The sequence below is a fragment of the Mustela putorius genome, unplaced genomic scaffold (assembly GCF_011764305.1).
Source record: "Mustela putorius furo isolate JIRA1106 unplaced genomic scaffold, ASM1176430v1.1 tig00537255_pilon_pilon_pilon, whole genome shotgun sequence".
Taxonomy (NCBI): domain Eukaryota; kingdom Metazoa; phylum Chordata; class Mammalia; order Carnivora; family Mustelidae; genus Mustela; species Mustela putorius.
Genome location: NW_025422394.1, coordinates 218,516 through 246,177, shown reverse-complemented (window position 1 = coordinate 246,177; position 27,662 = coordinate 218,516). Strand labels below are relative to the sequence as shown.

Genomic DNA, 27,662 nt, shown 5'->3' with positions numbered 1-27,662 from the left:
AAAAATTTTTTTTATTCTAAAATTTTTTTATCTAAAATTTTTTAGATTCTAATTTTTTTTAGATTCTAATTTTTTTTAGATTCCAAAAAAATGATTTTTTTTTTAGATTCTAAAAAATAATTTTTTTTAGATTCTAATTTTTTTTTTTTAGATTCTAATCAATTGGAAAGGAGAGGAGTGTTTACAGGTTTGTGGGGAGAGCAAAGAAAAAGACTCGCACTCCATTCTTGGGTCAGGCTCGAAGGAGACAGTAAGATACCCGGCCAAGACCGTCGGGCCCTCAAGAATAGGGTGGTAGGACCGTAATGAATAGGTTCACCTCGTTAACAGGAAGGGTGGCGGACGAGAGGGGGATGGAGGGACCGATGAGAACAGGAGAATGACCCCTGACAGGAAATGACTGTGTATGCTGACACTGCTGGCTCCACTCATAGCCACCCAAAAGGCTCACATTGTTGCCCCAAACCATCAGGGGTCACCACACCACACCACAGCACACCATGCACACTGAGACCTAGCCTCTCCTCAGCAGTCAGAGAGGATGCATATTTCAGGACCCAAGGGTTCCCTCCGTTCTCCTGCTGTCTGTCCGCTCAGTACCCTGGAAAAGAAAAAAAAAAAAAATCGCTGGGAAAAGGATCCTAAAAAGACTGACCGATGTTAATTTTCTCACCAATCCCCAAGATGAAGGATTTGAAATCAATTTTGAGAAAATGATGGTATATTTTTGAAGTATTTAAATTATGTACAGAGATTTTTGACCAGCTAGACCAGAGAAGATGGAAACTGTTCCAAATCGCAGAGCAACCAGACGTACATGTTCAAACAATTATGGCAAACACATAACAGATTTTTATCAACAGACGCATTGGTGAGCAAACTTATGACCTTGCCTCCCCATTCTTGGTTCTCATCAATACGTATACTCCACGCATACATGTGCACGTAATTCTGTGGGATACAGATTCTCCTTAGAAACATATGTATTACGAGTAAGAGCTGCATATAGCCCCAAGGTTCTGTAGAAAACCTCTTCTTTAATATTATAAAAATATACACTTGTTCTCATTATATCTCCAGTCATCACACACACTTTCATGATGATACACATGTGTTTCATACTGAAACTGAAAGGAGTAGCAGTAGTTAGATGGTTTTTAAGTCTCTTTCATTTGGGGGGGGGGGTTGGGGAACTTTGGCAAATCGGATCCGAATTATGATTTGTCAGTTGGCTTTCATGGCTTGTGTTTGAGTCAGTCGGACATAGTCACTGATCAAAACCCGGGAGCTCTCCAATGAGGCAAGACTGTAGGAACCTTAAATACACTATGTATGTAAAGTCAAAAGTGTGCTTCAGAGGTTTGAGAGCAGATGAGGACGTGATGGCTAGCCGTGGAGTTTGGAGTGCACCGCTGTGACCCAGAATGCAAAGTGCAGTGTGAGGTTGCTGTGATGTTATGGCTGCTAAGGAGCCAGAATTAATGGACAGAACCAGGACCAGAAGGCTGGGACTGGCGTAGGAGCTCCAGTCCTGTTGCCATTGTTTTGGTTTCCTCAATGCCAAGTACATGCCGAGTGGGCGGCTGCAACGTGATCACGGACAGGTTGTTCTGTGCCACAGGTTCCCAGCTCCCGAGCTGGCCTTCCTTATAACTCGGGAAGAGGGAGAAAGAAGTGGGAGAAAGGGCACTGCATTATGGGGGAATATGGAGAGTGGAGAAACTTCTAGAGGAATTGGAATTTAGCTATTAAGGTATTTCTGCTCCATACTCATGTGAACATAGGTATTTAGTCAAGATATTTTTTATTACTTTGAATTACTTTTCAAATAAAATTTATTCAGATTATTTCAGAAATCAAGTCTGTTTTTCAAAAGGTTTTTAGGTAGACCTTATAATTTAGGCAGTTAGCAGTACTACTAATAATCTGTTGAAGTAAATTTGACATTGAAGTAACAGAATAATGCAATATAAACTTATATCATAGCTTCATGATCCCAGAATTTTTTTAAAAAATTTTATTTATTTATTTTTATTTGACAGACAAGAGATTACAAGTAGGCAGAGAAGCAGGCAGAGGGAGAGAGGAGGAAGCAGGCTCCCTGCTGAGCAGAGAGCCTGATGCAGGGATCCATCCCAGGACCCTGGGATCAAGACCTGTGCTGAAGGCAGAGGCTTAACTGAGCCACCCGGGGGGCCCCAAGAATTTCTTTCAAAGTTGTTATTTTTTTACAGTTTTTTATTGGTGGTGGTGGCGGTGCTGGTGGTAGGTTTTTTCCCCCCAGTTTTATTGAAATATGTAGTTTATTCCTGTAGGTATGTAATTTATAATAGCTTATACTTTTCTTTGCATTTCAAAAGGACTTGATAATAACAACAAACACTGAGCATTTATTTTACATCCGACATTCTTCTAGGTACCTTTATTTCATTTATCCCGTGCCATAGCCTTAGGTGATAAGTGCTTTTTGTTAGTGCCTTTTGTTGAGAAGGTGACTGAAGCACAGAAAAGCTAGTTAACTTGTTCGAGGCCACACAGCTAGGAAGTAGCAGGCCAAGATTTAAAGCCAGACAATTTGGTTTCAGGATTTACGATCTTAAACACAAAACCACATTACCTCTTTTATACAATGGATGCTTCTGGAGGATGAACTGAACGGGTTAGAGGGAAGACTATCCATTTTTTCCCTTTTTATAGTCCTGTGTTATTCAAATTTATTTACAATAAGTGTGCTTTTACTTTGTAACTCGAAACCAACCAAAAGATATAGAAGAAACACATCGTTTTAAAAATAGTGCCGGAATGTCTATTTTGGTCTCTTTTTTTTCTTTTTATTTAATTTAAAAATGCTCCACATGAAGACAGATTCATGGGAAAACTTGGGACAATAATATTGTGACCTTTTATAAAGACAGAGAGATACTTAAATAAGGCCATTTCAATGACACTAGGCTAAAGTCAAGTCATGGGCAACTGTTTTATAAAATAGTTTATTTTAGGTAATTCTTTGTGTTCCTGGACGTACTGAACTTTGTGTAGGTATTTATGCATATGATATATATGTAAATCTTTTTAATGGCTCCTTTTTATTTGTGCTTCTCAACATGTTTAAGCAAGTGGCATCTTCCCATATAAGGGGCAAAAGAATGTGGGGCCTGAGACAGGCTGACAAAGAGGAAATGCATCCTGTCTCAACAAGCAAGAAAAAGGGAACGGAGAGTAAAAATTCTTGCAACTTGTAGCTCTTTAGAGAAACAGAAAATGTGGCCATCATTTCTCTAACAGCAGTTGATTTGTCACTCCAAATAAAAGGCCTAGAAACACCCGGAGACTAGAAATGCCTCCCCTGGGGCTCAGGCTCTATCTGTCAAACAGGGTAATGGGTCAGTGGAATCCACTGCATGATCTAAAAACTCGCTTCCAGTTCCGCCTTCCTCTGAAGCGCCCCTCCTGGGCTGCGGATACACGTGTCCAGCCAGAAGTATCACTGGATACAAAAAAAGTTGGTCTCTTCTTGGAGGATAGAATAAAAAGCTTTTTTTTTTTTTTTTCCATGTCTATCAGTAAAACTCTGGGTGAGAAAACTAAGTTTGGTGATGGGGAAATAGTCCAGTTGATCTCTAATGGAACAAGATGTGGTACTCCAAGCCAAATTACAAATTTATTATATTTTATTAAAATATTTAACTCATTTATTTATTTGACAGAGAGAGGGAGAGTGAGCACATGCACAAGCAGGGGGAACTAGAGAGAGAGAGAGAGGGAGAAGCAAGCTCCTCGCTGAGCAGGGAGCCTGATGCGGGACGCGATCCCAGGACCCTGGGATCATGACGTGAGCCAAAAGCAGATGCTTAACTGACTGAGCCACTCAGCAGCCCCAAATTACATATTTAGATGGACGAGGGAAATAGTTATACTATTTTACTACTGCAACTCAAATAATATTTCCACATAGAAATGAGACCATCTGAATGGGACTTGGAATACCCAACCAGTGTGTAAAATGCTCTAGAACTATTTTAATACCCCTCAAGGCCCAATTATGACCCGAAGATGTTGCTTTACTGATGAGCAGTACTAACTGAAGGTTTTTCTAACACGTCCATAACCTCCAAACGTTTTCCAGCTGTATACTGCAGCTCTCAGGGACTGGCAAGGCTGCCTCAGAATATCTCTTTGCCAAGACTTGTCTGCAAATTCTTAACCTTTTTTTGTGTGCCAAGAACAAAGCAAAATTGTTGTAAACTTAGCTGCTGTTGTAACATATGAACGGACTTTTCTGAAAATGCAAATTAGACAAATAAGGATCATTACATCATTTGCTGCGTGCGGTTACATTTGGCTTCTGCTATGTGTGTATATATTACTTTCATACCTAACTTGATATATTTTATAGTGCTTTACCATTTTCAAAGCACTTGCATATGGGAGTATCATTTGATCTTTTCTGAGACTCAATGTTTTTAATGTACTTCATGTTCAAAAACATTTGAGGCTTCAATTTATATGGTGCATGCATCATACAACTAATGTTTTGATTATTGTGGTATGGAAAATTTTATTATATCCCAAACTATAGGTTATGCATATTTGGCAAAGTAAGCCGTTGTTGATTTTATTGCCACATGAACAGGATTTCTGAACACTACCAAATACATCTGGGTGTTTTTCTTTTTTCTTTTTTTTTTTTTTTAAAGATTTTATTTATTTATTTGACAGAGAGAAATTACAAGTACACTGAGAGGCAGGCAGAGAGAGAGAGAAGGAAGCAGGCTCCCTGCTGAGCAGAGAGCCCGATGCGGGACTCGATCCCAGGACCCTGAGATCATGACCTGAGCCGAAGGCAGCGGCTTAACCCACTGAGCCACCCAGGCGCCCCTGGGTGTTTTTCTTTTTAATGCCAAAATTCATTTAATGGATGGTGGCTTGTGCCAGTATGTAGGAAAAAAGGTATTTTGGTCAAGTGGATTGCTAGGAAAGATTTGATAAAGCTTAAAAATTGGGATATACTGGGGGCACCTGGGTGGCTCAGTGGGTTAAAGCCTCTGCCTTGGGCTCAGGTCATGGTCCTGGGGTTCTGGGATCGAATCCAGTATCAGGTTCTCTACTCAGGGGGGAGCCTGCTTCCCCCTTACCCCGCTCTCTGCCTGTGTCTCTGCCTACTTGTGATCTCTGTCAAGTAAATAAATAAAATCTTTAAAAAGAAAAAAGGGATATACTGGAAACTTTGTTTTGAATGTATAGGTGACTAATAAACCCCTTGCTTCAAATAAAACTGTAGTTTGGGTTGCTCAGATTTTGTTTTATTGTTCTATAAGGGAGAGTTGTCAATTTACATTAGTTGTGAATAGAGAATTTATCAAGAATAGAAACTCACGGTTTTGTTTGAAAAGTGACTACTATACCCCCCACGACGGGCAACGTATTCTCCAGAGGATTGGAGAGCCTTCCGAGAAGAAGACTGTATTGACGGTCTGGGACAATAGGGGTGTATTTGAGTAATTCTATAAGTAAAAGTGGGTAGTTTGGGGTCAGAATACAATCACGCAATTTGGTCTAAACCTGTCATGCTCCCTCCATCCGCCTACTCTCACCTGTTTGAGCTACAGGCACAGGCTGCCTGTGCGGTTACCCCACACAGCAATATGGCGGGAGTCTGAAGTGAGCTTGCTGTTCCCCAGCCGTGTTGCCTCTTGTCCTGTCCTTGAATGCCCCAAGCCTCTCGCAGTTTTCTCAGTCTGGAGTCCTTTTCCCCATACTCTTCGTGAGATCCTACTTATCTTTAGGTCTCCATTGAAATTCCCTTCCTTGTAAACCTCTTCCTCTGTAATAAAGAAGTTTATTTCTCCCGTTAGACACTTCCAAGGACAGAACCTCCAAGGTGGGCATGAGCCAAGCTAGAAGAGGGAGACTTTGCATGAGATACCACACTTGGCAGGAATGGGACTAAGAGTCAGAAGCTTCATCAAAAAAATAATAATAAATAAATAATGTGTTAATGTGTGTTTCTCAAAGGCCTTTATTTTATTTCTTTATTGGGGGGAGATGAAAACTGTGTTAACCAGTGTCCTGTTCCTGGTGTGTGTATGTTAACATGTCTAGCTCTGTGACATTTACAAGGTTAAGGGCAGGCCTTCATAAAGCTTGAGATTTATTTCAGGAGATAACTAGAGGTTATCTAGAGATGTTCTATCTAGAACCATAGATCACCTTCTGTCTAGAAGAACATAGTGAGGAGCTAGATCATATGACAGAGGGCTGGCCTGGATGGGGTCACTGGAGAGCTAAGATAAGATTTCCCGCCATATTCACTTGGCTTAATACATGGTCGTTCCTGAATTGCCCATAAAATAGATAACGCAGAAATATGTGAACATCTTACCCTATAAACACAAACTCGTCTAAATGGTCTGTAGCAAAGGTCCAATCCAGGACAGAGCATAGAGAAGGAGCACAGGGGCTATCTGGAAATGAGACACAGGACAGGGAAAACACTGTGCGGTATAAAAAACCTGGGTGTCAAGATACAAGAAGATGATAAAGGGAAAGGAGACTGCCAGCACCAGATATAAATACTTACTTTCAAATTTCACAATTCTGTCCTGGGCCAGTGCTGGTGACAGATTTTCAGGTTTTCTTCTGAGGATTCGTTCTTCATATCCTTTCCAGGCTCATTCCTTTGATCCTTATTGGGCTCACTGTTCAAAGAGCATCTCAAGGCAGAGTGAAACGACCGCATTGTCACCTGTCGTGAGGATGCTTGTTACTTCCATCGCCAGAACCTGCCAAGGCGGCTTCCCAGGGTCCCCGAGGCCCAAAGCGGCATACCTCTGAGAAAGTCCAGTGCCCGCATCAGAGACAGGGGAGATTTCTATTCTGAAATCTATTTTAAAAAATCACCTAAGTCCTTGCAACATCGAAATCACAGTGGTGGGGGTGACAAACTGACCTGTGGCAAATTTGGAGTAAGGATGGGAGTGAGGCACGGAGTTCCCATTCCCGCTGTTTAACTACCACCAAAATCTAAGTTGCACAAAGAGCAAGAGCGTAGGAAGCTGTGAGGGATGGGACTGGAGATGCCCCAGGCTGTCAAGGACCAGAGCATTTGGGGACTATGGGACTCCACTGAGGACTGTGCTTTCCAGGGGCTGTTTCCATAAAGATGCAGAGGAGATAATTCACAGGCAGAAGGTTTTATTGGAAGCTGGAGGGGGGTGGGGGAACTGCCTCTATTTGTTAAAAGAATAGCATCCTATTTGGTGTAATGGCAGGAGAAGGAAATGGGGGGGAGCAAAACCAGACAAACAGAAGAGTCGACTTTAAAGATACGACTAAGATTCGGTGATCTTCGTAATTGTGTTCATAGTGAAAAATCTGGTTGACTTCATGGAGAGTTTGTTCAATGTACGAACTAGTAGACTACTGAGGACAGGTACGCTATTAAGTAAATCATAAATAAGTTTCTCATATCAGCCTTTTTAATACTGTGGCATTTTAAATAATGAGTGGTGCCATAAATGTAACTTACTATAATAGCATTGTAATATTTTTTTTCTCTTGAGAGTTTTTAGGTTTTGAAAATATTTTCCAGATCTGAAATAGACCCACGACTAAAGACCCTTGAATGTTACCATATAATGTGGCTATTATTTTAGACTGAATTAAAGTTAAATTAGTTTTAAAAATTACTGAGCTCCTGGAGGTAACAGAAGCAGATAGAAATCTTGTAAAGGAAAGCAGGAACTGTTTGAAAAAAAAGACTGGTGTAGCTTTGTAATTAGGACTAGTTTGCTCAATGACACTTTCACTTTAAACATTACAAACTTTTAAAATGTATTTATTTGATGGATGTCTCTTGCTACAAATTAGAAGCTGGCATTTTATTAAGCTAGATGTATCATTTATAAAGGATTTGTTTTGAGGAGATAGGCATTACCTTGTAGAAGCAAGTGGCTTCAGATAAGGATATCTATGAAAACAATCATAATAATGAGATTTCATGTGTGATTTGAAACAAACAAACAGATTTACACAAACCACATTTCCGCTGGGGGATCCTAAAATAAACTAACGGTAATGTGGCACACATGTGTGTTATTTTATTTACTGAATTTTAAATTTAAATATCTGATCTGGTGATAGAAAGGACACTTAGAGCTCTCTTTCCAATAACACAAGAGACCTACAGGATCCAATCAAAACCATAGCTTCACTCAAAGAGATTTGAGTGAAGAGATTTTTTTCAGTCCCCTTATTTGGTCGAAGGAACTTTGTCAGAAGTTCCCCCAAATCTTTATTTCCTTCTTTGTGCCACCAGGATTTCTTGTGCGTTGGAGACACAAAAGCAAAATATGAAAGGGGTAGATTTTTACTTCTATTTCTCACATTTTCCTAATTGTTCTGTTCCTCTTCTGCAGTGTTTGCAGTCACACATTTAACTACACACACACACACACACACACACACACACACACACGTGCGCACACGACTTTTCAGTCTTCAGCATTCGTAGTCTAAAGAGTAAAAGTGGAACCAATGTGATAGAGTGTGTAATAGAGGGGGCTCGAGTCCTGCCTTGCCACTCAGTGGTGGTGTGAACTTGGATCAATTACTTCACTCAAGATCTTCACTTGCAAAATGGAAATGAGAGTGCTAATGTCATAGGGCTGTTGTGAAATTAAAATAGAATGATATATGTAAAGCTCTCCCCGCAGTGCCAGAAATCTAGTAAGGAGGCATAAATAATATTTATTCTCACTACTCTTTTTATATAATATTATGTCATATGGAGATAGAGTGAAAATGTTATTATAGGCTGCATCTATATAACAGTAAAAACAAAGGGCTATATAATTCTTTTGGCTTTATTAGTTTAGGCTATATAATCCTAAAATTTTAAAAGACGAGGAAAATCAAGGGACGCCTGGGGGGCTCAGTCGACTTGATTTCTGTTCAGCCATGATCTCAGGGTCCTAAGATCGAGCCCCACATCAGGCTCCACAATGCGTGCGAAGCCTGATCAAGATTCTTTTTCTCCTTCTCTCTCTGCCCTTCATACCCTCACCTGTATGCATGCGCTCTCTCTCAAATAAATAAATAAGGAAAATCTAAGTGATTGGTCAATTTGGGAATCAGATAGACCTATTGTAATCTGCTTTTTTAGTGCATAGTTTCCCAATATTTAATTCTGTAAATGCAGAAGTTAAGGCATGGAGATTGGAATTATTCCTGGTCATGGAACAAGTCCAGGGTGAGATAATAACAATGTGCCAATCAAACCAAGCCCAATATTCCTTATGGAAGTAATTAATAAAGAAGGCACTTTAAAGTGTTTACATAAGAAAATAAGTTGGGAAAATAAAAATGAAAGACAAAATAGATGTACTAATATTTATTTCCATGAGAGAAATAATGAAAGATTAAGTCTAAAAAAATTATTCTTAATATTATGAATTAATAACCTCAACTTATGTCAGGTATTGAAGAAAAAGTTGATAACTTCAGAGATTTAAATTGAGTAAAAATATTTCAGGAGAAACAGTTTAGGCTAGTCTTTAAAATTTTTTTTAAATTTTATGAAGATTTTATTAATTTGGAGAGAGAGTGAGAGAGAGCACAAGTATGGGGAGGGTTAGAGGGAGAGGGAGAAGCAGACTCCCCACTGAGCAGGGAGACATGGGGCTCCATCCCAGGACCCTGGGACCATGACCTGAGCCAAAGGCAGATGCTTAACTGACTGACCCACCAAGGTATCTCCGGTCTAGGCTACTCTTAAAAAAAAAAAAAAAAAAAGGAAAATAAGTGGATTCAAGCATAGCTTTCTAAAGAAGTTATGGAGTAAAAACAGGTCTTTTAACCTCCTCCATTAAAAGTGGTTCTGGGTGTGCCTAACTAAACTCTTCTTCAGTTCACCTCTTTCTCCTTCTTTTAGTTCATTTTTGACGTGACTGTGAGAGCTGTTAGTAGATACATGGCAGACAGCTGGAAAGAGATTTCCTGAAATAAGGACCAAATGCGAAGTATAAATAAGTACGGCGCTTGTTTGAGTATGTTCAGAAGACGGTGTTGATACTCTACAAGGTTCACTTTATGGTGACCAAGTCTAAAAGTCCATCTCCATTATGAATATTTCCCATGTGACTTGGGTTTACTCCATTTCAGAGAGAATCAGTCCCTTCGGAGTCCGTGAAATCACCCAAGGAAGCAGAAGCGCGTCAAGCCTTGACCCAGATCTTGGACTCCAAGTCCCCCTCTTCCTCAGCACTAACACAGTGTACTAGAGAGCCATGCTATCTTGCTTGGTGTCCTCCACCAAGAACCCTTCTTGGATGCCCTTTCATTTACTTAAAAGGAACATTTCGTGGGCACCCAGCATGGGCCAAGCACTGTGCTCTGTAGCTCTACAAATGCTGCTCATTTAATCGTCATTGTGATTTTTCTCTTTTTCGTTCCCCCACAGCCATGTCTCCTCAAGTGTTCAACTTTGCTCCTACATTGCTCACTTGCCACACTGTCCCCCCATCCATTCTTGACTGAGAAGACTGAAAGCTCCTTACATTTCCCCATCTTAAGCAATCGCCATTTCTTGCCACCTTGGATTTTTTCTGTAAGACCATTTATCCTCCATATGCTTTTGTGTCAAGAAGAAAAGTTAGCGCTCCCTCTTTATTTTTTTTTTTAAAGATTTTATTTATTTATTTGACAGAGATTGATCACAAGTAGGCAGAGAGGCAGGCAGAGAGAGAGAGGAGGAAGCAGGCTCCCTGCTGAGCAGAGAGCCCGATGCGGGACTCGATCCCAGCACCCTGAGATCGACCTGAGCCGAAGGCAGTGGCTTAACCCACTAAGCCACCCAGGCGCCCCAAGCGTTCCCTCTTTAAAGGCTAACCTTCACGTTTTCTCCATCCCCTCACTCCAGCCCTCCATGGGGGGACCTTGAGCAGGAAGCCTGATGTGGAGCTCCATCCTGGGATGGTGGGATCATGACCTGAGCCAAAGGCAGATGCTTAACCCACTGAGCCACCCAGGTGCCTCAGTTTCTCCTTATTCTTTAAAAACAAAGAGACTCGAATCTTTCCCTCAAACCTTATTCTTCCTTGAGTTGCCACTCAGTTTGTCAGTTTTCATTGTAAATTTCTCAAAGGAGTACCCTACCTCAGAATTCTCAGCACATGCTTTGAGGACCTCTAGGGGTCCTGAGAGTGTTCAGGAAGTCCCCTTTGCAACTACCCATCTGCTTGATGCCAGATTTGCTACATCTACTTCAACCAAAACAACATATTGCAACAGATTGAATACAGAGGCAGATATGAGGACCCAGCTGTCTTCTATTAAGCCAGACATTTGACGGAGATTGTCAAAAATGTAAACCAATGCTTTCTTCTCACTAAAATGATGTTCCTTTGGTAAAACAGAATCATTTTTTCATAAAAAAAAAACCTATGTTATTTATTTTAACTTCTAATGGACTTGGTATTATTTTGAAATGAATTCCTAGATTCCCTACACATTTCATCTGATTTACCATCGAAATCACTGGTTTTCTTTTCTTTTTCTTTTTTTTTTTTTTTTTTTGAAGATTTTGTTTATTTGACAGGGAGCTAGAAAGAGACAAATAGAGCAGCAGGCAGAGGGAGAGGGAGAAGTAGGCTTTCCACTGAGCAGGAAGCCTGATACTGGACCTCGATCCCAGGATACTGGGATCATGACCCGAGCCAAAGGCAGTTGCTTAACTGACTGAGGCACCCAGGCTCCCCCCCGCGCCTTTTTTAAAGGAAATCGCGGGTTTTCAACTTCCATTTCAACCAGAAAAAATGCTTTCCACAAAAAGAACCAACCAACCAAACAAACAAACAAAACACCCCTCATAGTTACCTAGCTGGGCTGTACAGGTGGATTTACCACTAATGGCTTGATGTTTAGAAAAGAATTGTTTGATCCTTCTTCTATACCATGTATGTTTCCAAACAGAGGAAGGGAATCCCTGAGATGGCACCAGAGAGATTGTTTTCCTGGTGGCCCTAGCTTCCCCCAGTAGAGATCCAAGCCCTTAGAGGAACAGCTAATGAGTCCAGAGCCCAGGAAAGAAAGACAAGCAATGCTGCATTCCTTGAGGTAGAGTGAAGAGTCCAGAGCCATAGTTGCTCAGTCTTGCCCCAAGGCTGCCTCTGTGGAGCTGCTGCAAGTCTTTTGTCACAATTTTTCCAGACAACACTATTCTCATCTTAAGCCTGGGTTGTGTGTGTGTGAGTGTGTGTGTGTGTGTGTGCTAGATTGCCAGATTTCTGACAACTTTTTTTTTTTAAACATTTTATTTATTTATCTGACAGAGAGAGATCACAAGTAGGCAGAGAGGCAGGCAGAGAGAGAGGAAGAAGCAGGCTCCCCACTGAGCAGAGAGCCCGATGTGGGGCTCAATCCCAGGACCCTGGGATCATGACCTGAGCCGAAGGCAGAAGTTCAACCTGCTGAGCCACCCAGGCGCCCCTCTGACAACTTTCTTAATTTCCTTATTTTCAGTCCGAGACCTCACATTTGCACTCCTCTTGCCTTGTGCCCCCAAACTCAAAATCTCTCTGTTTTAATTTTTAGAGAATAAAATTCCTGTCCCCCAGCTTGAAAGAGAAGGCTCCATGATCTGCTTTCCAAGGCCCTAGAGTAGATCTGTGTACCCAAGTTCTTCTTACTCATACTTTCATCCATTCAATCTGTCCCCCTAGCTTTCCATATACCTGTTGCTTCCAAATTTTATTATTATTATTTATTTTAAGTAGACTCTACTCCCAACTTGACACTCGAACTCAGAACTCAGAACTCAGAACCCTGAGATGCAGGCTCTACTGACTGAGCCAGCCAGGCGCCACCTGGTGCTTCTGATTCTTAAGTCTCTGTATGGTTCTTCAGCAGGAATCGACTTTCTTCTTACTGGTTTCCTCTTTGATAAGGATATAGGTTTCAGCTTTTATGGCTTTATTGAGTTATTTATTACAAATCTGAGCTTTCTATCTCATAAAATTTTAATATATCAAGATATCTACTTTTTAAAAAAAAAAAGATTATTTATTGGAGAGAGAGAGCATGAGCAGGGGGGATGTTGGAGGGAGAGAATCTCAGGTAGGCTCCCCACTAAGATTGCGGGGATCTTGATGACCCTGAAATCATGGGTCATAAAATCATGGGTCAAATGATGGGTCAATCTCATGACCCTGAAATCATGACCTGAGCCGAAATCAACAGTTGCCCAACTGACTGAGCCATTCAGGGGCCCCAGTAGTACCTACTATTTTTTATCTCTTCTAGCTTTTCTTTCTTTTTCCCGGGGGTTAATATCCATCATTTCTTTCTTCATCTTCATTTTAGTGGCATCTCAAGAGTTATATGATTTATCTCTTGCTTTGTAACAAATTACTATGAATTTGGCAGATTAAAGGGACATGCATAAATTATCTCAGAATCGCTGTGGGTCTGGAGTCTGCATGTGGCTTAGCTGCGCCCTCTCATCATGGTGTCCTGTGAGACTGCAGCCCAGGTGCCTGCCAAGGCCTCTTTATGTGAAGCCTCAAAAGAAGTATCCGATTCCATGCTCCTGTCTTTATTGGAAGTTTCAGTTCCTTCTGAGCTGTTGGACTGAGTCTCATTTCCTTAGTGACTATTTGCCAGAGATCACCCTTGGTCCCTTGTCCCATGGCTTGCTCCATGTGTCAGCGCGTTTCATCAAAGTCAGCAATGGAGAGTTAGCTAGCAAAATGGAAGTCACTATTTTATGGAACTTAATCACAGAAGTGACATCTTATCACTTTTGCTACATTCTATTGGTTAAAAGCATACACTCAAAGTGAGGATATTACACAAGGATGTAAATACTAGAAGGTATCTTGGGGACTATTTCAGAGTCGACCTAGGGTAGACTGCACAGGTGATAAACACATGTGTTCAAATCTCTTTGTCTAACCCCATTCTTTTTCCCATTGAGCATATACCCCATCACTCCAATAAAACTGCTCTCCTTAAGGTCAAAAGTGACCTCCATCTTGCAGAAAGTCCATGAACTATCTCAAGACCTCATCATAGGCAAATAACCAGCAGCAACTGACCTACTGTCTTCTTGAAGCATTTTGTTCCCTTGGATTTGGGGGTACCTCACCTCTCTGATTCTCTCCCTCCCTCCCTTGACTCTGAGTCTCAGGCTCCTTTCCTCATTCCCTCTTTTCCTCCTGACCTGTAAGTGTTGGAGAGTTGTAGGGCTCCATTCTCAGTCCTCTACCCTTCTGTAATTACACACTCTAAGAAATGTAGTCTCATAAATGTAGATTCCATCTTTATATGGATTGCTCTCTAATTTGCATCTGTAGCTCTAAACTTTCTCCTGAGCTCCAGGCAGTGTCCAATTTGTATCTGCACTTGGGCACATAGACATCTCAAATGTAACCACCTAAGGCAGGATTCTTGATTTTCTTCCTTTTTTTTTTTTTTAAGGTATTATTTATTTATTTGACAGAGAGATCACAAGTAGACAGAGAGGGTGGGGGAAGCAGGCTCCCCGCTGAGCAGAGAGCCCGATGAGGGGCTCCATCCGAGGACCTTGAGATCATGACCTGAGCCAAAGGCAGAGGCTTTAACCCACTGAGCCACCCAGGCACCCCAGATTCTTGATTTTCTTCTTCTCCCCCAACCCCCATCCTGCTCTGCCCAAATTGATTCCCATTTCAATAAATGTCTCTCTCTTCACCTAATTGCTCAGGTGAAAATCTAATCGCTTTTCAATTGCTTCTCTTCTTTCCTTTACCCCCATGCAATTCTTGCTTAGCATGTCCTGCCAGCTCCACCTTCAGCGGATAGCCAGACTGAAATCACTTCTCCCCAGGCTGCTGTCACTCGGGCTCAGTCACCACTGTCTCTCGAGTGGATAATTATATTAACTTTGAACTAGTCTTCCTGCTTTCACTCTTTCCCTCTACAATCTGTCCTGCATCAGTAGTTAAGAGTGGTCTTTAGAAAACAGAAATCAGGGGCGCTTGGGTAGCTCAGTCAGCTAATTGACTGACTCTTGGGTTTGGCTCAGGTCATGATCTCAGGATCATGAATTTGGGGTTAGTGAGATGGAGCCCCGCGTGGGGCACCCTGCTCAGCATGGAGTCTGCCCGAGATTCTTTTCCCCTCTGTACCCCCCTGCTCATGGTCTCACTCTCTCTGTCTTTCAAATAAATAAATAAAAATATAAATACATATGTATAAATGAAATCATGTCACTCTCCTTCACAAAACTCCCCAATGACTTCATACACGTAGAATTCATTAAAACTTCTTACCATGTCCTTCAAAGTCCACGAGATCTGGCCCTGCCTTTCTCTCTCTCTGGGGTCCTCATCTTCTACTGGCATCCCTTTGTTCACACCCCTCTAGCCTCACTGGTCCATCTGCTGTACCTCTCTTATACCGAGCTTATTTCTGCTGCAGAACTTTTATATATATATGCTGTCCCTTCTCCTTGAGATGCTTCCTTATGATCTCAGCATGACTCATTCCTTTACATCATTGAATTCTCTGCTTAACTGTTCCCTATCTAAGGAAGCCTTCCTTGACTACGCAGTTGTCCAACAGCCAACCCTCTGTTCTTCTTTATCCTCTTTCACTGTTTTATTTTTCACCTATGACCACTTGGAAGTGTTGTCTGTGGTTATACATTTAGTTTAGTTGTTTATTGCCAGAGTATGAGCTTTAGGAGTGTAATACTTTGTTTCAGTTGCCACTGTATCCCCGTACCTCAGAACAAAGCATGGCATGCGGCAAGCTGGCAGTTTAGTGTTGAATACGTGAACAAGTTATTAGAGAAAATTGAACTTGTAACTCTACTCATAGGTTGCCATGTGGTTCTTTTTATCTTTTAATCTTTTTATCTTTTGCTCTTTTTTTTCAGAGTAATTCTCCCTTTCCCTCAGCATTGAATAGATAATGGAGGAGCTATAAAATGTCAAGGCTTTAATTCACCACATGACTAGTTCCTGTGTAACTTCTTTTTCTGTTTGCCTTTCTTTTTAAATTTAATTAGTCAACATATACTGTATCATTGGTTTCAGAGGTAGAGGTCAGTGATTCATCAGTCTTATATAACACCCAGTGCTCAATCCATCACATAAAGAAATTCCTTAACAATTTTTTTTCAAGATTTTATTTATTTATTTGACAGAGAGAGATCCCAAGTAGGCAGGCAGAGACTGAGGGAGAAGCAAACTCCCCATTGAGCAGGGAGCCCAACCCTGGGTTCGATCCCAGGACCCTGAGATCATGACCTGAGCCAAAAGCAGAAGTTTAACCCACTGAGCCACCCAGGCGCCCTTCACGTGCCTCCTTAATGGCCATTGCCCAGTTGCCTCCACCTGTGTAACTTTCACTGAAATCTGTATTGTGAAGGATTGTGTGGCTCACTCCAAACCTGGCCTCCATTTACAATTTGAATAAAAACATGGCAGGCAGATTCTGCAACTAAATAACTGACTGACACATTTGACTACTATAACTTTAGAGAATAATCCAGAGCATACCTTTTTAAGCACCATTTTCAATAATAAATTAAGATCTTTGCATTTTAGTCTGACAATGACTTTGATAATCATGTACTTGAATTTAAATCTATCTCACAGGTCTCTCAGCACTGATATGCAGTTCCATTCCTTCCTACTTCTCTCCTCAGTTCCGTATCCATTCCACATAGGAAGTTTCCTGGTAACCAGATACACAAATAATACATGTATAAAGTTGTTCTAGTAAAAGTTAGGCTTTTTAGTTTAGTAATTATTTTCATATCCCCAGACTCTTAACAGCCATTGGATATTTGGGGCTTAAAAGTCATATTTGGGTGCTCGCTTCGGCAGCACATATACTAAAAGTCATATTTGGGAGGGTTGCCTGTGTGACTCAGTTGGTTGGGCCACTGCCTTCGGCTCAGGTTGTGATCCCAGGGTCCTGGGATCAAGTCCTGCATCGAGCTCCTTGCTCAGTGGGGAGCCTGCTTCTCCCTCTGCCTCTGCCTGTCTCTCTGCCTGCTTGTGCTCTCTCTCTCTGTCAAATAAATAAATAAATTCTTTTTTAAAAAGTTTATTTAAAAAAAAAGTCATATTTGGGAGACACTGTCTGTGATTCAGTAGAAATTTAGTGCCATGGAATCCTAGGGAAATTTCTGAAAAGCAAATCTAGAGAAAGGGAGAGAAAGCAGGAAATTGAGAATATCCTGTAATCTGCTGCAAGATTTTCCTAATTCAGGGGGAAAAAGCCCCAGTCACTTGTAAGTACTTCTAAGAAAGCCATCATACTCTATATATGCTTCTTTCTACTTTTCTAAAATTTTTCCCTAAAAAGTAATTAAGCACTAGTGCTTAATTAGTTTTAAATGAGAGATTGCTCTGTTAATTTAGCCAAGAATAGGGAAGTTTCTTACTGTTTCTTTGCCAAAAATTTTCAGTCAGAGTTATTAAAAGAAGAATCTAAAAAAGGGAAACTATGCAAGTGGAATTAAAAAAAAATTTCAAATGTTATTGGGACAGTGTAAAATGATACGGAGTGATCAAATATCTGGAAACATTTGAAACTTTTGGAATGGTTTTAGTTTTACTTAGGGTATTGTATAGACATCGTCTTAGGTAATTTTTTAAGATATAGGATTTTAAAATTCTCAACTTTAATTTATGCATTTATAAAAGGAAAAGTGAAAAATAATATCTACCACCTAGAATTATAGTGAAGATTAAATGACATTGCGATATGTGAAAACTTTAGCTCAATGCCTGGCATACAGGTCAATGCCAGATAAGTGATTGCCAAATGCAAATAAAATTCTCCAAACAAAATTATATTTTAATAGAGTGACTATAATATATGGACCCATACAAGCACATTTGAGAATGAATAAAGGTGCTATTCAGAATTACACCTGATATCATATGTATAAAACAGCACGGTCATGTGTGTTTGTGTGTTTTACCAATAATCATTATCATAGCCAACAATAAGCTTTCTCTTTTTCAGAAACAAACACAAGACAAACAGAGACTTGATTCAGTTGTATACCAGTAATTCGTCAAAATGTCAAGAAATTATGTTTATTAGGCTTATGATTTAATCAGAGGTTGTGTTTACTACAGTAAAAATCACCCAAGATTCTTCAAATAGGTCCACAAGCTAAGTTGGCTTATATCCACTCTTCTTATATATCAGAAAATTCCCCAAGATTTTACTGTCTGCCTGATTGAAGCTATTATGTGTTCCAAATGTTTTGAAACTCCTTGTTTTTTTTCTTTCCAGAAATGTCCGTGCAGTTAAGGTGCCTATGACTTCCAATCAGAAATTAAAATGGCACTTAATGAGAACAAAACATGTTTTCACTTGAGATGCAATTAAACCAACTTGGAGAAACAGGGTGTTTCTAACTAAGGTGAAAACAGCTGTGTTTATCAAGCTGCTCTTAATGATATTAGGATTTCTCTTAGAAACATTTGCTTTAAGATATATCATTTTCTAAATTATGCTATTTTCATTACAATTTCTTTTAAGTCACATTGTTTCCTTAAAATACTGATCATGTATTAATAGACATTTATGAAGAGTTGTTTATAAAGAATTGTATGTAGAGGGTTTCCCGGCAAAAATTTCAGTTCATGACTAGATATCATTTATTCATGATTATGGTAATATTTTAATTTTTAAAATGCCTTAAGAAAGAAATAATTTCTGCATAAATTTAAAAATTTTCCCAAAAGGCACAAATTGCAGATAATTTTCATAGTCTAGGAAAAATATTTCCATATGTTGCTCATTTTTTTCCATGCTTATTTGTATGTTTTGGCATTTTATAAATACAACCTATGTCTTAAGTTTACTACATGGTGGCGTGACTTCCTGATGTTTTTCTAAAACCTAAAAAAAAGAATGCTTCCATTTTCACATTTAACATTTTGTCTTGATTTTCACAGCTTAGGTCCATAACATTGGGAAAAATAATAAATATTTTCTTATGTGTACCTAAATGCATATATACAAACAATAGAGGAAATACGCAATTTCCGAGGATAATAACATTTGAAGACGTCATTACCAACAACAACAACAAAAACATTATTGCTGTTAAGAGCTTGACCTTGAAAGTATAATCCTAAACTCCTCTGTTTAGAAGTAGCATGTAATCAGGATATGAAACTCTAGAAATTTAAGTAGCCTAAGAGTGACTTGGATTACTTATGTAGCTCTAAGACACCTTAATTTTAGGCTAGATCTACATTGGGCAATTAGTTAAAGGTTTTTATGGGTTAACAGATTCTAGTGAATTTAACTTGAATAGTTAACTCAACTGTGTGTTATTTTCTTCCTTTGATATACTCACAGAACAGACTTTTAGAATCATGTAGAAGCTGAGATAATCTCTTTTGAATTCATGTAGTGTTATTACCATTACAATTCTTTAATCCAAAATAATGATCTTAACTTTATCCCAAAATAATTACCTTAAATCTGATACACTTAGCAATTTTAAAGAGGAAATGATTAGGATGTATCACAACTGAACACTATAAATTAACTAAACACCTAACAAATGGGCTCATTTATTATCCATCAAATATTTTCAATACACCTAACAGACCAAAAGTGCTTAATTCAGTACCAATGAAAGATATAAAATTTCAATAACGTAGAATCTGCCCTCAAAGAACTTAACACCTCTTTATGTATTAAATCTAATATGTATTCATTGTGAGGAAGGCAGATAGATCTTTGATCAGTGACATTTGAGCTGTATACTCAGGCCTGGTCCTTATTTTCTAGCATTTGCAATGGGAGGAAGAAAGATTAGGTCTATGAATAATGTTAAAAATACTAATTACTTTTGTACTCCAGACCATTTTTAACTAGAACTGTACGTAGAACTGTAATTTTGGCAGTTGGAGTTATTGTGCTAGTAAACAAACAGATGTCATTCTCATAACCACAGAAAGAAGACATTCTCTATACCAGCCCTTTGCCCCTTCCCCAGGAACTCAGAGAAGCTTTGAGAATGCATGTGCTAAAAGTGTGGCAAGGTGAGGATGGTCTCTGTGCTGAGAATGGGAGGAGGGTCTAAATCATGTAGGGCTGAAAAAAACAAAACAAAAAAAAAAACATGCAGGGCTGAAAACAACAAAAAAAACAAAAACTTGAAAAAAACAAAAACAAAAACAAAAACAAACCCTATTTAGTCAGATGCCAACATAGCAAACCCTAACTGGTAACTTGTCTGCATTTTTACTCTATTTCTCAAACTGGATTTGTATCTCCTCAAAGAGGAGCACATTTTGGAGGACCTTTAAAAAAAATTACTAATAGGGGTGCCTGGGTGGCTCAGTGGGTTAAAGCCTCTACCTTTGGCTCAGGTCATGATCTCAGGGTCCTGGGATCCGGCCTGCATCCGGCTCTCTGCTCAGCAGGGAGCCTGCTTCCCCTCTGTCTCTGCCTGCTGCTCTGCCTACTTGTGATCTCTCTGTCAAATAAATAAATAAAATCTTTTTAAAAAATTACTAATATAAGATTAGTTCCAGGCCTTGGAAGGGACTCTTGCAGGTATGGAGGGCTGAAGCCTAAGTTTTATTGGTTTTTACCATTAATTCCACCATAGTTCTGATATTTTCAAAACATGGGAAGTGTGAATGAAGACATAAGCTTCTAATTAATATTAGTTCCATCATCACAGAATGGTGAGGTTAAAACATTTAGGGATAGCTCATGAGTGTCTTTGATTGGTGATCCGAGGTTCTGCTGACAGAACCGTGGGTGACTGAATGTAGTATAGACAATTTTCTCAATGTATAGACCAATCTGAATAGTTCAGATCCCAATTCCAACATGTCTTTCAGAATCCAACTCAACTTGTCAAAACTGTCTCACTGTATTCTTTTATTACCCATTTTACTTAGTCTTTTTACTTAGTCTCCGGGTTGATTTAAAGCCCTGTTATGTGATTGAGCATTCTGAGATTGTCCCAGGATTTGAAAAGTTTTAGATAATTTTGGTTTCTTGGAATTAGTTAACACATACCACGACTTTCACAGAACAATGCATTGGAGCCGAAGTGGCTTTAGGGAAATGTTTTATGATTTAATGAGGTTTGGGAAAGGAGATAAGTCATCTACTCGTAGTAACATAGTAAATCTTGCCGAAAGGAACTTTTTCTAAACGGCAAAGCTATAATTTCACTCCAGCTGATTTTGTGGACGTGAAACACTTTCCTGTGTCCTAAAAGAAATGTCCATTTGGGTTATTCATACAGATCAAAAGATAAAAAAGCAAAAAAAGGCAGAGTCAAACACACTCCTTACCTATGCCAAAAATTTTGCTGCTTCAGGACCATGGACTTTCCTTAGGAACATGAACACATTTCCCTGATGAATCCTTAGGCTATGATATATTTTTGACTTAAATTGTTAGTATTTATAGAAAAGTTCTTTATGTCCACCATGAACGCACATCAAAGTTTATATAGCATTCATCCCTACGGCAGGTGCTTTATCTTACTGATTATCTTGGCAGAAAACATTTACCAAAAATATCCCTATGAGAGATAAAAACAAACCCTCACCCTCCAAAAATAGAAAAAAAAGCCACAACTCTTTAGGTTCCCCCTTGGACCTGAGGAGAGGCTCATAAAACTCCTTGGAGTCCATCTGATGCCTGCAAGCCTGGCTGAAGCTCAAAGAAAGGGTTGGAGACCCTTTCAGAGGAGCGAGGATTGCTAAGTCGGGGCTCATCGGCTATCTGACAATTTCCAAATCAATTCCCTGCGTGCCTTGTTTTATCCTCCCCAAAACCAAGCTGTATCATCTAGGATGTAAAATATAATGTGAGAGGACATTCCGACCCTGGAAAGCACCTTGCGGACATCTTGTCAGTTACTGACTTCCTCATTTTACTGATGAAGGGAGTCCAGCCTGGGAAAGTGAAGTGGCCCCCACTCCCTACCCTCCTGCCCAGGTCCAGAGAGCTGGAGGGTGACAGAGCTGGGAGAGTCACCCCAGACACCAAACTGTCTTCTTCCTTGTCCCCCCCCCACATCCTGTGCTGTCTGAAGCATGATGTAAATTAAAATGTCTTTATAACTGCATGAGCTTTTTATCGCTGTGTCAACAATTACCCCAATCTTAGAGTCTGAAAACAATACTCATCTATTAGCGCTCAGTTTTGTCAGTCAAAGTCTGGGCAATGGCATGACTGGGTCCTCTGATCAGGGGCTTACAAAGCTGAAATTGAGGTATCGACTGGGCGCTGTTCCAATCTGGAGCTTACATCTTCCTCCAGGATCAGTGAGGTTGCTGGCAGGTTTTAATTCCTTGTGGTGGTAGCACTGAGGTCCCCATTCTGCTGACTGTCAGCTAAGGATGGCTCTAAGCTTCTAGGGGCCACCCTCCATTCTTAGACAAGTGACCCTCTCAGTATATGACAGCAGCTACTTCAAAGCCAGCAGGGTGATCTTTCTCTTGGGAAAAGGCCCAGCCCTTCTTGTAGGACTTCACCTGATTAGGTCAGACCCACCCAGGAGGATCTCACTCTTCGTTAGCTCAAAGTCAACTGATGGATAACCCAATCACAAGAGTGGTATTCCATAATATCAGTAAGTCTCAGCCATACTCAAAGCAAGAGCATCAGGCAGGGTGTCTACACCAGTGGACAAGAATCTTGTAATCAGTATTAGAATTCTGTTTACTAAATGGGTAATATTCCAGTCATTCAAGTTCTAGTTTTCATATTTACCTCCTTTTTCCTTTATGCTGCCTCCCATTGAGCCACTTCAGAATTATCTGCCCTATACAAAAGCCATAAACGGGTGATGAGAAGAGGTAAATTAGGAACAGTATGTGAAAACTTCAAATCCCTAAAAAAAAATGTGACTTTTATCGGTTTTGCTTATTCTTTGTAGCCTTAAGGGCTGATGGCCTGGGGTAATCCAGAACTATCTATTCAGTAATTACCAAATCGTAATTCGTTTGGCATAAAGCTCCTTTTAGTGAAGTTGGCTTAGATTCAGAGATGTTTGGGGAAACCTAGCCTGGGTTGGCAGAAGCTGGGCGTCAGGGGACAGTGATAATGAGGAGAGGCGCCATATTCCTAGTGCCAACTCCAAACTGGACACTTGACTCACATGAGCCCATTTAATCCTCCTAACAGTGACCGGTTACAATAAGAATTATAATCCCCATTTTCCTGATGAGCAGACAGCTGTGAAGCAGGATCAGCATTCAAAGGTCTGTCTGACTCATTGGTGCTTTCTCATAGACAGCCTTCTGTTCCTCAGGCTTCTGTTCCTCAGGCTTCTGTTCCTCAGGTTTCTCTTAGCCTTCTGTTCCTCAGGTTTCTTTTCCTCAGGCTTCTTTTCCTCAGGTTTTTTTTCCTCAGGTTTCTCTTAGGCTTCTGTTCCTCAGGTTTCTTTTCCTCAGGCTTCTCATAGGCTTCTGTTCCTCAGGCTTTCATCCAGGCCCACAGCAGAGACTGTGACCCTCAGTGACTCTCAGGACGCCTGGGCAGGGATTGGGGGAGAGTAGGTGGGGCTGCTGAGGGACAAGCCCTCTCTGAGAGAGAGAGATCAAGCAATTGAGACATCTCAACTATATAAAGGGACTTTTTATTTCCCTCTTCCAGAGTTATAATGAAATTTCCAGAAATCTAAAGGAATGCTATACATAATAAATTCATTTTCCTTATAGAGGAATTTACAAATAAGGGCTTAGTTGATCTTTCTAATACCTCGTTATGGTGGTTAGTGAGTAACAAGTGTTGATATTTTCATACCAATTTTGTTTGTTCGTGTGTGTTATATACGGCGAGATAAGGCACTGAGTCGGTAAGCAAGGGACGGGCGCGGATTCAAGTGTACACAAATGTAGTGAGAGAAACCAAGTAGGGCTTGTTTGTGAATCCTGCCAACTTTGTAACTTTGGTTGAACGAGTCAGTGAAGATATAACTAATATAGAGCTTGGAAACGTTGGGCTACTTTGTTAAAGCCCCATGTATATTTGAGTGAAAAGTTAAATCTGGAAAAATCAAAAAACCTGTCAATGGCTGCTGACTCTGAAGTTGCATTCAATGTAAATCGTGAATTCTTTGCATACATTTAGAGTCTACTCATTTTAATATACATATGCATATGCATATGTTGGATGTGTGCTTTAAGGAGACACAGGGCTCACTCCTGGGGCATCCTCCCTGTGCAGCAGAGATAGACTTGAAAACAAATCATTAGAATAATGATGTATTCATTCGTAGGTGCTAAGCTGAAGGGAAGTGTAAGGAAGATACAGGTGGCAGCCATGGTTGTGTTCTGGAGCGTCAGGGAAGGATAGAAAGAAGAGGTGAGCTTTCACTTGGATCCGGAAGGAAGAGGGGAAGTCTACTAGGCTGATGAGGGGAAGAAAGAAATTCCTAGTAGGAGGAAAAACAGAGTTAAAGGCACAGAAATGAGAAAAGATCTATCCAGTTCGGCATGACCAGAGTGCACCAAAGGCACAGGAGAAGACAGGAAAGAGGTTGCAAACGTACGCAGCACTTAGATTGAGAAGGACCTGGCTGTCCGCTACGGAGAAGTTTCCACTTTAGTGCAACAGGAATCTGATAGAGATATCACATAAGGATTGCCCAGATAGTGGCTTACATTTTAGAGGATTAAGTCTGGGTAGCAGGAGGGAGGGTGACTGGGTGTAAGCGCAGAAACAAAAGAAGAGGACCTAGAAAAATCCAGTGACAGTGTGTCCTAGACCTTCGACTGAGGGAGAAGCCCAGGAGCTGGTGAGAAGGATCTAGAGGTGAATGTGCTGGAACCGGAGCTCCCAACTGGCTGGGATCAGGAGAGGAGAAGAACTGGGAGAAAAACTCAGGATGTTGTCTAGTTTCTGATCCTAAGACGCATTTGTTTTGTTTTGTTTTTGATGGTGGAGGAAGGCTTGGGGATTACTAAACTGTTCATTTTGAGCTCATTGGAATATATATAGTAGTTGTATATATGTATATACACACATTTGTGAATTATCAACATTTGAGAGAGCTGACAGTGAGTGACATTTTTATAGGATTATCATGCAGTTAAGAAGAAAATGGTTATAAATACTGGGCCATGAGCCAGCCTTTGAAAGACAGGTAGAAAAAAAAAAAAAAAAAAAAGAATTCAGAGAAGGTACAAAGTTCCGCTACTGAGATATTATTCTGAGTCCCAGGAAAAGCTTTCAGTATTCCCGGAGGCATAAGGACTCAAAAGAGAACACTTCATGTGCCAATTAGGGAGGCATTAATGAATTTTGAGGAGTTTCATCAGATTGGTGGTGAGTTGGGGGAGGAGGAAATGGATTCCTTCAGCTGGTAAATGAAAAGGAACTGAGAATGTTGGGTAGTAAAAGGAAAGAACAGGTCAAAAGAAAGTTTCTGTTATGGTTTCTTTGTTAGAATGGGGAAAGATAATGTCCCTGGGGGGAAAAAGTGGGGGGGGGAGATGGGGTGACCAGGCATAGAGATTGGCTGGGCGGGTACAGCAGTAGGACAGGGAGGGAAAGAATTGATAACCCTCTAGTGAAAATTTCTTAGATAAGAGGGGGGAAAAAAGTAATTTAAAAAAATGAGTTGAGAAAATATGAACTAAGTTCCTTCCATTGCACTTCTGAGAGGGAACTATATAGTTCCAGTACCCATAGTAGACATGCACTGACATAAATCTTAGCATATTGCTGGTTGCTTGGGGGCCTACTTAGGATTACGAAAATAAAAGGGAGACCGGATCTGTACCACATTCCGTGAGACCATCTTTCGGAAACAGCAACCACAGGAAAAAAAGATTGTGCAATTCCAAAGCAAGATAAATGTCACCTCTTTCTCTTCCTCCCTACAAAACCAGGGCTGGTTTGAGCCAGTCTCAACTGGACTGCCATATTTTTTCTATGTCCCAATATATCTGCTTTATAGGATCTCAGAGATTTCCATCAACTCTAGGACCAAAAAAAATGTTACTCACAAATGCTAAGCCAAACATATTCTTAGATTTTTCAGTTTGATGTCTGGGGGTTCAGGATCACCCCCAGAAGTTCTCTGGACCCCAAAGGGTCCTACATACTGGTTAAGACTGTGGGCAAGACCAGAGTTTCCTGCACTGTTTGAATTAGGTGGTTTCCATCTTGCACCTATGGGAAAGAGCTGGAACAAACCCAATCTTTATGATTAAGCAGAAAAGACAACATTTTCCATAAGAATGTAATCTTCTGCATGGTTGGCCACCAGTTATTTTTTGGACAGTCATTTGGTTTCTGTCAAGTTAGCTAATTGTTCTGCTAAATCATCTTTAAGAGATGACTCGCCTTCTTGAGTTGTTAATACTTGTGAAATTATTTTCCCAAATGAATGAGAATTGAAAGATAAGATATAAATATATATATATATATATATTTAATACACACATAAACACACACACACACACACACATACACACACAAGTTCCCAAATATATAGTGTGTTGAAAGTTGGTCTGTTGCAAAGTAACTCGAATTCTAGGCCTGGGTCCAGGGGTGGAGATGACTGTAACATTCCTCTGAGAACTTAACTCTTGGCTGTTAACCGAAAACTAGAAATCCCTAGTCAAATCAGATACGTGAAGCACTGGGCTCTAACTTGCTGAAAAAAAGGGGAGGAGGAGAGGGAGAGAATTCATGAAGATTAATAAGAAAGAAGAAGTTATGTGGGAAAGAAAGAAAAAGAATGATTGTGATGTTATTATATTCCTGAGCCAGGTACAGAATTTGTGGGTCAGTGTTTCCCTTCACACAGCCCAGTTATCATCATGACATTATGAAGTAATCTCCTATATCCTATAATCTGTTTTGGAAATGCTTTCCCCCAGGTGTCTCTTATGGGACATTCTGAGGCAAAGAGTTGATCTGTTAAATTACTCTTACTGCTCAAATATTTGAAGTACTAATTCATCACTCATGACATTGAATTTGTATTTTAACATCATTATAAATTTCACAGGGGTGAATCTTTTCACAACAATGAGTAAAGTGCCTCTTGAAAGGAAATTATGTTAACCTTGGAGTGGATCTTATGGGGTAATTCTTAAAAGACATGGATGCATCTGCTTCTCTCTTGGCTGTTACTCGGTATGCACACAAACTGAACCCCAAGTATGCATGGAGAAATCCCTTTGCATGTGCTGCACAGATACAAATGATGAGAAGGGAGCAAAATACTAGAGGATTAAAATGAAACTCAAAGTTCTAGTTCTAAGGTGGTTATGGGGAGCCACTTGCTCCAGGGACCAAATGGGGACTGACTTACCACTGCTCTGCAAAATGAAAAATAATTTAATGGTGAGAACAACTTTATACTATCCCCAGCTAGAAAGGGGTCTTTAACCCTGTTAGCAATGCTGTGTTTGCAGGTTTTTATCCATTATCCTTTTGTTAGAACATTCCTGCTAAAATGTAGCTGTTTTATGGATCTCTTTGACCCCTCACAAGAATCCAAGGGAGGAAATGGAGCCAATAAATGTAATCTTGCAGAGGCAATTTAGGGAAAAAAGTCATTATCCTTCTTGGGTTTTACCCTTTCACAGAAGTCATCACCTCATCTCCTAAAGCATTGAGAGATTATACTGATAAGTCAAATTTTTATT

At 40.1% G+C, this 27,662-nt stretch overlaps 1 long non-coding RNA gene across 1 annotated transcript; it reads right to left on the bottom strand.

The window, feature by feature from the left end:
- Window positions 1–175: 175 nt before the first annotated feature.
- On the bottom strand, window positions 176–15,479 carry LOC101685215. Its single transcript, XR_199889.2, has 5 exons — window positions 15,309–15,479; window positions 6,581–6,745; window positions 6,383–6,464; window positions 5,595–5,824; window positions 176–601 (listed from the first exon to the last, which is right to left on the bottom strand). It is a non-coding gene; the product is annotated as an uncharacterized LOC101685215 (long non-coding RNA).
- Between the last annotated feature and the right edge of the window lie 12,183 nt (window positions 15,480–27,662).